We start from the raw sequence: 11,033 nt of genomic DNA on the forward strand, positions 1-11,033 counted from the left end.
GTCCAGCAGAGTGGTGCTGAACTGGAACGCTGGTAAAGTATTATGTTGTTATTCTATAGTAGTTGTCATGTTTATCATATCATTGACACTGAAAATGTCCAAAGTGATGGGGATACCACAATATTCCAGTTGTCGCTTGATCTGACAAATGAAATGCTATTTCATTTGTGAGGCTGACGGATATAAACCTCTTTTTTGCTCACATCGAGAAATTAAAAATATGTATTATAGGCTAAAAAATACAATATTTCAAACAATTTAAAATAAGTTCTGAACTGAAAAGATGACTATAATTAAGTGTTTGGGTAATGGGACAGGTATCAGTATTATTTTCTTACCCATGGATACTATGACAGGTGTACATCGTACAGAATAATATGACCCGACAAATGTATAAGGCCAATCAGATGGCTCTATAGTTACAATATTGCTTTGTTAGCCAAAATTTTGATATTTCTAGTTTGATATTAGTTATTTCTATATTATTTTTGTTCATTACTCACGATTGGGATATAATACACATTATGCAGAATAATATAACCCGACAAACACATATAGCCATTTAGATGGCATTTATAGTTATAATATTACTTTGTTGACCAATGTTTTAAAGTTTCTAAGTTTGTGTTACTGGTTTTATATTATTTTTACTCATTAGAAATGGAACATAAGTTCTTTTCTGAAGTTTAATCCATCGGGGACCCTCGTTTTTAGAGTGAATATCCAGTAGGCTTCTCGTGATAAGATTTTATGTTTTATGTTCCCCCCTCTAATTGGTGATTTTACTTATTCTATGGCATAACATTGAAAGCTTGTAGTGAATCTATTATGTTGGGTTATAAAATGTCTTGCAACATTGGAAATGTTTGCAATGTTTGGATTTTTAATATAACCCAGATGTTCCAATATTCTCACTTTAAATTTACGGCTGGTACATCCCATGTACATGAGATTGCATGTATTACACACTATAATGTAAATTAGTGCTTCACTATTGCAATTGATGTGATTTTGGATTGTGAAATTATTTACATTATCTGAATCTCTGAAAGTTTTTGTTGGTCTAACATATGAGCAATGAGCAAATCCGTCAGCCTTACAAATGAAATAGCATTTCATTTGTGAGATCAAGCGACAACTGGAATATTGTGGTATCCCCATCACTTTGGACATTTTCAGTGTCAATAATATGATAAACATGACAACTACTATAGAATAACAACATAATACTTCACCGGCGTTCCAGTTCAGCACCGCTCTGCTGGACAGCTCCATTACGCTAGATAGCTCCCATTCATAAATTGCAAAAGCCAGTTGTGCGCCCTCTTGTGTTCAAAAACCAATATGCTGGACAGCATCACTTTGCTGAACCAACAGCATCACTTTACTAAACTAGTTGCAGCTACCAATTTTAATTACCACCTGTAGGCAACCGGATATAAACCTCTCCCTGATAGTTTGTCATTTAACAAAAAGCCATGAGGAAGGACGTGGTGTGCGTCTGAAACACGTAGGCACCTATCTATCTATCTATCTCTAAGTATTACACTCGGGACCGATCTTGTTTTAAATACTCAAAATAAAATTGGAACAATGTTCTATTTTAACTAATTGCGCTGGATCCTCTATTCTTTCGTTTTTCCTGTTCTTATTATTATCTGCTAGATCTGCCCTGGTCACCTTTAAGTGCTATTATTATTATCTGCTAGATCTGCCCTGATCACCTGTAAGTGCTATTATTATTATCTGCTAAATCTGCGCCAGTCACCTGTAAGTGCTATTATTATTATTATCTGCTAGATCTGCCCCGGTCACCTGTAAATGTTATTATTATTATTATCTGCTAGATCTGCCCCGGTCACCTGTAAGTGTTATTATTATTATCTGCTTGATCTGCCCCGATCAGTTTTAAGCGCTAATATTGTAAAGAAGAAGCTTTTAGGAGTAACAATAGCTCAGATACAAAGCGGTGGACCATGCAAACTCAAAAAGCAGGGCCGCCAAGTGCTGAATCGTGGAGTGTAAAAATCCCCTGTCCTCTGGTATATCACTCACTACAGAGATCCACACTGCTTCTAGAAGTGACATCAGCACCAGATCTGTGTGTCCAGAGCTTCATAAAATGGGTTTCCATGGTCGCTGCACACAAGCCTAAGATCACCTGTGACCATAGAAAAGCACAAGGCCGTAGGGGACTCCTCATGTTCTTTATACTTTATAGTAGAGGCACATTATTTCTTATATACACACCCAGCTGCCCCAGAACCTCTTTCTAAAGAGTAGAGAGATATTCATTTTAACCATTGAGTGATATGTAGCACTATCATTCTTTTAATAAAATGTTGCAGCTGCTGAGGTGTGTATTATGAGGTTCTGCAGCAGTTATGGTGTGTATTATGTATTATCGTGTTCTGCAGCAGCTGAGGTCTCTATTGTGATGTTCTGCAGCAGCTGAGGTCTGTATTGTGTTTCTCTGAAGCAGCTGTGGTGGGTTTTGTAATGTTCTGCAGCAGCTGAGGTGTGTATTATAATGTTCTGCAGCAGCTGAGGTCTGTGTTGTGATGTTCTGCAGCAGCTGAGGTGTGTATTATAATATTCTGCAGCAGCTGATGTGTGTTTTATAATGTTCTGCAGCAGCTGAGGTCTGTATTTTGATGTTCTGCAGCAGCTGAGGTATGTATTATAATATTCTACAGCAGCTGAGGTGTGTACTATAATATTCTACAGCAGCTGAGGACTTTCATAAGGTTCTGCAGCAGCTGAGGTATGTATTATGAAGTTCTGCAGCAGCTGAGGTGTGTATTATGAAGTTCTGCGTTAGCTGAGGTGTGTATTATGAAGTTCTGCGTTAGCTGTGGTGTGTATTCTGTATTATGATGTTCTGCAGCAGCTGTGGTGTATTATGATATATTTAGTAAACAATAACTCTACACACCAAATATAAATATGGTAAATAGTTTTATATTTAGGAATAATTTGACAATGGATGGAATATATGACAACATCCGAGTCTGGAGATGTCTCAGTTATCAGGATCACCGCACATGATGGGATCAGTGTTCCTATGAATACAAGATGTTCTCTTCCCCTGCCAGCGCCAGGATCTTCTCCTCCTTCTTGAAGCTTTAAGTTGTTTTTTTGGTGCTTCATTGGAAGCAGTGGCTACGGCACAGGGGGCACTGAGGGTTGGTGCGGAGCCAGGTAGAGATGCAGCCCTGATGGAAGGTATGAGTACATGGTAGCACTGTGACCAGCTCCCCGGTCTCATACTCAGTCATGCAGATGACACATGACTCTGCCTCCTCCGGAGATGATATATTCCTTGTTGGGAGGTTCTGAATTAGCAGCGCTCTCCCTCTGGGCCTAGGCTGCCGTCTTCCCTGCATAGGCAGGTTTTGTGCAGGTGGTGGTGGTGGCTGCACCTGTGGCATTGCCTGTGGCGGTGGTGTCATCACGGCAGGAGGTCTGCTCGGAGCTGGTACCTCTATGGGTCTGCGGAGGGGTGGAATGGCATTTGGCCGTCTGAATTCAAATCCAGTGGTGCTGGTTGCAGATCCACTTGCTTGACGGCCGTCATCTCTGCTGCCCTCTCCTGTTATTCTGGAGGGCTCCGCTGGGACGGGTCTTAGTGGAGAGCGGCTTCTTTCCCTGCTCTCTTCTTGTCCCCTGTGCCGCAGAGGAACTCTGACCCGTCTCTCTCTCCTCCCAGTGACATCATCGATGGTAGGAGGTCTTCCCTGTTCTATTTGGGAAGACCTGAGTCTTTGTATAATAATGGCCTGACCTATAAAGAGGTTATAATTTATTAGAATTTTACAAGTTTTTATCAATTACTTTTGGGTCATAGGGACGGACCCTGCTGCTGTTATGGGAATTAGGGAGAGGGGAGCCCTTGCAAAGATCAGTTCAACTATGGTCTGAGTAAAGCTGCTGAGTATAGATGTCACAAGGCAGGGGTGGAACTGGGCTGAAGGTAAAACCGCCCCCAAGGAAAATAAATAAAGTTGGAAAATGCACTGTCTAACTAAAACATTGCCCAACAGACCTCAGGGATAACCCCTCCCAGGAAAGCTCCTACAGGGTGGGAATATTGTCTATCTCTCCCCAAACATGTCACTTACCTTGATTTTCAGGTCGGCTCAGCCATGCATCATTGTCAGCAGTCAGCTGACGCAGCTCTCGGGAACTCATGGCTTAGTTACTTGAGGCTGGATTGATGGAAAATTCGAGAACTATGTTCTCAGGTGGCCCCGGTGTTATTGGGCCTTGATCAAGGATCAATAAGATGCTCGGGAAGTAAATACTAGATGTGTAATACAAACTAGATCGTTCTTCCGGAACCAAAATGAAGTGTCAGCAAAAGCATCAACTCAGGAAATGGCGCTGATGTCACCGTGCTCAGGGTTTATATAACTTTTTGTCATTATGACATCATATCTGAGTGTCATTATGACATCATATGTGAGTGTGACCTCACCCTCTCATAAGTGACCTCCAACCCTGATATTAGCTCTGTGACATCACTACAGTGACCACACCCTCTCATAATAAGTGACCCCCAACCCTATTAGCTCTGTGACATCATTGCAGTGACCACAACCTGTCATAATAAGTGAGCCCCAACCCTGATATTAGCTCTGTGACATCACTACAGTGACCACACCCTGTCATAATAAGTGACCTTCAACCCTGATATTAGCTCTGTGACATCATTGCAGTGACCACACCCTCATAATAAGTGACCTTCAACCCTGATTTTAGCTTTGTGACATCATTGCAGTCAGGCGGCCATGTTACTTGCAGCCAAATAATGACTCCATATAGCGGAATGGAAAGATGTCTTCTGTGATAATACAATATATATATATATATATATATATATATATATATACACATACAGCATGTTAATTTATTTAGAATCACCGTCGTTGAAATGATATAATCCGCATATTTCCGCGTCGAAAGTAAAAACAGCACCAAACAACGGTTTTAAGTTCGAATTTTACTTGCGTTTATCTGCGGTTTTGATCTGAATTTTCCGTATTGAACTCTTCAACGTGTGTATGAAGCCTAAGGTTCAATGCACACAATGCGTATTACTTGCGGTTTTGTGTACGAAAATCTCATGTACATGCTGCGTTTCCGCTTGCAAATTGTATCTGCCTAGTTCTAGGGAAAAACACACCAAAATCGGCAGCATGAACACGCACCGTTTTACGCATCAAAACGTAAAAACCGCATCAAAAAACGCGCAGTTGGGTGCAGTTTTTACCTGCGAATTTCTTGCGGTTCCTTGCGGTTTTGATGCGTATTTTCCGCATCAAATAACGCAACGTGTGTATAAAGCATAAGTGGGAGAGTCCTGTTCACCACTGACTGATATGTAACACCCTAATTTGTATTATGAGGTTCTGCAGCAGCTGAGATGTGTATTATGAGGCTCTGCAGCAGCTATGTGTATTATGAGGTTCTACAGCAGCTGGATATGTATTATGAGGTTCTGCAGCAGCTGAGATGTGTATTATGAGGTTCTGCAGCAGCTGAGATGTGTATTATGAGGTTCTGCAGCAGCTGAGATGTGTAATAGGATCTGCAGCATCTGAGATGTGTATTATGAGGCTCTGCAGCAGCTGAGATGTGTATTATGAGGTTCTGCAGCAGCTGAGTTGTGTATTATGAGGTTCTGCAGCAGCTGAGATGTGTATTATGAGGGTCTGCAGCAGCTGAGATGTGTATTATGAGGTTCTGCAGCAGATGATGCCGGGATGGACACAACTGTGTTGTAAAACCATTTTAATTGGCGGTAAAACGTGCTTGATTTTTGACCGTGCGCGCAGTACCGCAACATATGAAGCCCAGATAACAATCAGTATTCATTACAATTATTTATTATAGAAAAGTGTGACATTCACTTTCCTCGTTCGGCGTTCTTTTCGGGGAATCTGTCAAGGTTTCCGCCCCTTTTGAGGGCAAAAATAGCGCAGCATGCGGCGTTCTCTCTGTGCCGTCACAATGGCGTAAACCTCAACAGAAGCCAGATTGACCCCATTGTAATTCAGTGGGGTTTATAGGCCACAATTTTGATCTGTCGTACGATGGAAACATTACAGCGCCATTATAAACAGAAACCATTACGCCAGTGTGTGAACATCGCCTTATATTCAAATATGTCACGTGCCCCATCAAAATTCACCCTGACAGGTGACGTTAGTGACTGTAGTTATATTATAATGTGACAGGAGGTTACTATATGATTTATAAACAAGGGGTCAGTAACCTTCAGCACGCCAGCTCATGTGAAACTACAATTCCCAGCATGCCCTGACAGCCTTTGCCTGGAAAATGAAGTCTGTAGTTGTCAGGGCATGCTGGGTGTTGTAGTTTCATAACAGCAGGAGTGCTGAAGTTATCTGATCTCCTGGAGTACTGGACATCACCTGACAGCAGGTGGCGCACTAGAGTAATACAGCCAGCTAGCCAGTACACTGTGGCCTTGTTAACGGTCGCTGTGGTACCGGTCGTCATAGAGACGGGATGCGACCTGGAAGCTCCGGTGACAACTGCAGGGTAACGAGCGGCGTGTGATGATCCCGGGCAGGCGAGACCCATGCCTGCCATCATCTGCCAGTGACTCAATGAGGAGCTGGGGCTGTCCAGGCACGTAGGTGAGTAATGGCCACTGCTGGGGATAGTCATGGTATAGAACTTTTGTATTTTTCCATAGTCATAGCCGTCTTGTTTTTTGCAGGACAAGTTGTATTTCTTAATGGAATCAATTTGGGGTACGTATAATTTATTGGTTTACTTATATTAACTTTTTTAGTGGCCAATGAAAAAACCCCCAGATCTATTCATTCTTTTTGGGATTTTAAATTTTACGCCGTTTACCTTGTGTTATAAATAACTTAACTGCATTTTACGGGTCGTTACAGCTACAGCTATACCAGATTTATATAGTATTTTATGTTTTACCACTTTTGCAAAAAAAAAAAAAAATTGTATTTGTTTGTAAATGGACACAGACGACCGGAGCTTCTCCTTGAGTGGAATCCACGGTCACATCGTCGGCAACGCTGTGGACGGGGATTCCACTTCAGGAGTTTCCCTGATGTGACTGTCCGTATATGGACAGAGAAATCAAGCGAAACGCTCCAGGAACGGAATCCCCTGCCACACGGGGATTCCGCTCTTTTAGGAAGCTATAGTGCCGCTATCTACAGGAAGGGGGGGGGGGTTGCTATCTACAAGGGGGCTGTGGGCTGTGTGTCACTACCTACAAGGGGGCTTTGTGGCACTACCTACAAGGGGGCTGGGGGCCGTGTGGCACTACCTACAAGGGGGCTTTGTGGCACTACCTACATGGGGGCTGGGGGCTGTGTGGGACTACCAACAAGGGTGCTGTGGGCTGTGTGGCACTATCAACAAGGGGGCTGTGTGGCACTACCTACAAGGGGGTTGTGTGGCACTACCAGGGGGCTGTGTGGCGCTATCTACAAGGGGGCTGTGTGGCGCTATCTACAAGGGGGCTGTGTGACGCTATCTACAAGAGGGCTGTTTGTCACTATCTTCAAGGGGGCTGTGTGGCACTACCTACAAGGGGGCTGTGGGCTGTGTGGCACTACCAATAAGGGGGCTGTGGGCAGTGTGGCACTACCGACAAGGGGGCTGTGTGGAACTTCCTACAAGGGGGCTGTGTGGCACAACCTACCAGGCGGCTGTGTGGCACTCCCTACCAGGCGGCTGTGTGGCACTCCCTACCAGGGGGCTGTGTGGCACTCCCTACCAGGGGGCTGTGTGGCGCTCCCTACCAGGGGGCTGTGTGGCGCTCCCTACCAGGGGGCTGTGTGGCGCTCCCTACCAGGGGGCTGTGTGGCGCTCCCTACCAGGGGGCTGTGTGGCGCTCCCTACCAGGGGGCTGTGTGGCGCTCTTTACAGGGGGCTGTGTGGTGCTCTCTACAAGGGGGCTGTGTGGCGCTCTCTACAAGGGGGCTGTGTGGCGCTCTCTACAAGGGGGCTGTGTGGCGCTCTCTACAAGGGGGCTGTGTGGCGCTCTCTACAAGGGGGCTGTGTGGCGCTCTCTACAATGGGGGCTGTGTGGCGCTCTCTACAATGGGGGCTGTGTGGCGCTCTCTACAATGGGGGCTGTGTGGAGCTCTCTACAAGTGGGCTGTGTGGCGCTATCTACAAGTGGGCTGTGTGGCGCTATCTACAAGGGGGCTTTGTGTCGCTTTCTACAAGGAGGCTGTGTGGCACTATCTACTGGGGGAATTTGTAAATAGTGGGCTCATGGTCATTTTACTGTAAATGGGGGGCTGATGGTCATTTTACTGTGATTGGCGAGCTGATGGTCATTTTGCTGTGAGTGGGGGGCTGACGGTTATTTTACTGTGTGTGAGGAGGCTGATGGTCATATTACTGTGAGTGGGGGGCTGATGGTCATATTACTGTGAGTGGGGGGCTGATGGTCATATTACTGTGAGTGGCGGGCTGATGGTCATATTACTGTGAGTGGCGGGCTGATGGTCATTTTACTGTGAGTGGGGGGCTGATGGTCATATTACTGTGAGTGAGAGGGCTGATTGTCATATTACTGTGATTGGCGGGCTGATGGTCATTTTACTGTGAGTGGGGGGCTGACGGTTATATTACTGTGAGTGAGGGGGCTGATGGTCATATTACTGTGAGTGGGGGGCTGATGGTCATATTACTGTGATTGGCGGGCTGATGGTCATATTACTGTGAGTGGCGGGCTGATGGTCATATTACTGTGAGTGGGGGGCTGATGGTCATATTACTGTGTGTGGGGGGCTGATGGTCATATTACTGTGAGTGGGGGGCTGATGGTCATATTACTGTGAGTGGCGGGCTGATGGTCATATTACTGTGAGTGGCGGGCTGATGGTCATATTACTGTGAGTGGGGGGCTGATGGTCTTCAAGTGGTTTCCACCTCTGACCTCCAATTGAAATGAATAGAAGGCAGAAAATACCTGCGGCGCCCGTTTGGTGCTTTTTTTCCTGCGTCTTTTGCATTAGCTTTAACGGCTTAAGAAATAACGCAAAAAACATGGTCAAACAGCTGTCAATTCCTGAAGGAATATTGAAGCAGATTTTTTTTTGCCTTACAACAAACGCTCTGTGAACACACTCTACGAGTGTAGTGCTTGTCTTTAGCAGTTTTCTGTCTCTCTGGAAACAATTTTTGGTACGGGTGACCTGAGTAAATATTATTTTTCCAGTGCTGCCTCGAGTCCGAAAAGGTCAGGAAACTCTGTACTCGGCTACAGGATTACGCCGGCCTACGCAAGGATCCCTTCGTGGAGCAGCTCAATTCGTCGTGGCAACGGGGCCTAGTTGAGTACAATTTTTGTTTGGGGGCACTGTCTACAAGGGGGAGGTGGGGGGGGGCTGTATGGCACGATCTACAAGGATGAGGTGGGGGATTATGGCACTGTCTACAGGGAGGCTGTATGGTAAAATCTACAGGGGGGCACTATACTGTGTGGGGGCCACTAAGCGGACATTATACTGTGTAGGGGTACTACATGGGGCATAATACTATCGGCACAATTAGAGGACAAAATAGTGTGTCCTTGAAGGGGTTGTAATATATTATATTATTAAATATTATTATTATACTGTATGGGGGTACTAAAGGGGCATTATAATTTTTTTATAGGGGTGGGGGGCAGAAAGATAATTTCGCACAGGGCGCCATCTATCCTAAGGCCGGCCCTGACTACTACTTACTACTACTACTACTACTACTACTACAACTCCTCATACTACTACTCCTACTACTTCAACTACTCCTTTTACTACTACTACCAGTGGCGTAACTACTGCTATGGGGCCCGCAGCATGAGGGGCCCTGTGCGCATGCGTGACAAGCGCTCCTTTCATTTTTATTGAACTGCGCAGACCCCGGAAGTCCGAGGTTTCTCATGGAGAACATTCTCCTTATTGCTGCCAGCGATCACACCTGTATCCCCTATCCTGTGGATAGGGGATTCATCTCTTTTGTAGGACAAACTATGGGCCGTTTTTTGTCTTTTTTTTTTGTGGGGGGGCTGTATGGCGTTATGTACAGGGGGGCTGTATGGCGTTATCTACAGGGGGGCTGTATGATGTTGTGAAAGATTACCACTGTATATTTGTGTGCTTGCAAAAATCATTATTATCCTTACATAAAGCTTCTCAGTAGATCATATTCTGCTATAATGCTACGTAGTATGATAAGATGGCACAAGATGGCGCCGGAGCATGAGACAACGCCCTGGAATGTGAAAAAAGCAACATGAAGTATTAACCCACAAACTTACTGAACTAATAAGAAAAGGACATGTTTAAACAAGAACCAATTAGCACCTTTGAGGTGTCACAAGATCATATACTGATAATTGACGCCATTTTTGCTATATAAGTTTTGCATTGTTTTAAATAAAGTTGTTGTGCTCCTATCTCATCGAGAGAGGATATTCTACCTGAGCTCTGCTTCTGGTTTAATTCTTCCCGCGCAACTCGGTGAAAACCAGGCTGACCCGTGGGGCTGTATTAGCCACTGACCGGTCCTTCCCATGACCTGACGTTTACATCGTCCTGATCGATCCGGGGACACTCACCGAGCTTGATCACCTCTAGGACACGGTAAGTTGCTGATAATATCGGCATCTTATTTGCTGGCCGTGAGTGTTTCTTCAGATTGTGACGGATTGTGTTAGTCAGTCTGGGGGGGAGAGTCTGAACAACAGAGACTGTGTTAGTTGGCATACAGTCCCAAGAACCTAGTGTAAAGAACTGTTGTTTCCCTTTAAGTTAGCCTGTAGGTAAAATATAAATTCAAGATAAAGAAGAGACTGGTAATATTTGCGAAAATAACACACGAGAGATAGCTTTTAGTGGTAGGGGGTTGAAAACCCATATTAGTGGTAGCATTAGTGGTAGGGGGTTGAAAACCCATATTAGTGGTAGCATTAGTGGTAGGAGGTATAACCTGAATCAATTTAGTGGTAGGAGGTATAACCTTAATCAATT

The 11,033-nt window shown here is 44.7% G+C and overlaps 1 long non-coding RNA gene across 1 annotated transcript; it reads left to right on the forward strand.

Moving 5' to 3' along the window:
• Positions 1–6,533: 6,533 nt before the first annotated feature.
• Positions 6,534–10,487, forward strand: LOC142699450 (uncharacterized). The gene is made up of 4 exons (XR_012866294.1): positions 6,534–6,665; positions 6,749–6,782; positions 9,239–9,352; positions 10,193–10,487. It is a non-coding gene; the product is annotated as an uncharacterized LOC142699450 (long non-coding RNA).
• Positions 10,488–11,033: the final 546 nt, after the last annotated feature.

The sequence above is a fragment of the Rhinoderma darwinii genome, unplaced genomic scaffold (assembly GCF_050947455.1).
Source record: "Rhinoderma darwinii isolate aRhiDar2 unplaced genomic scaffold, aRhiDar2.hap1 Scaffold_1582, whole genome shotgun sequence".
Taxonomy (NCBI): Eukaryota; Metazoa; Chordata; class Amphibia; order Anura; family Rhinodermatidae; genus Rhinoderma; species Rhinoderma darwinii.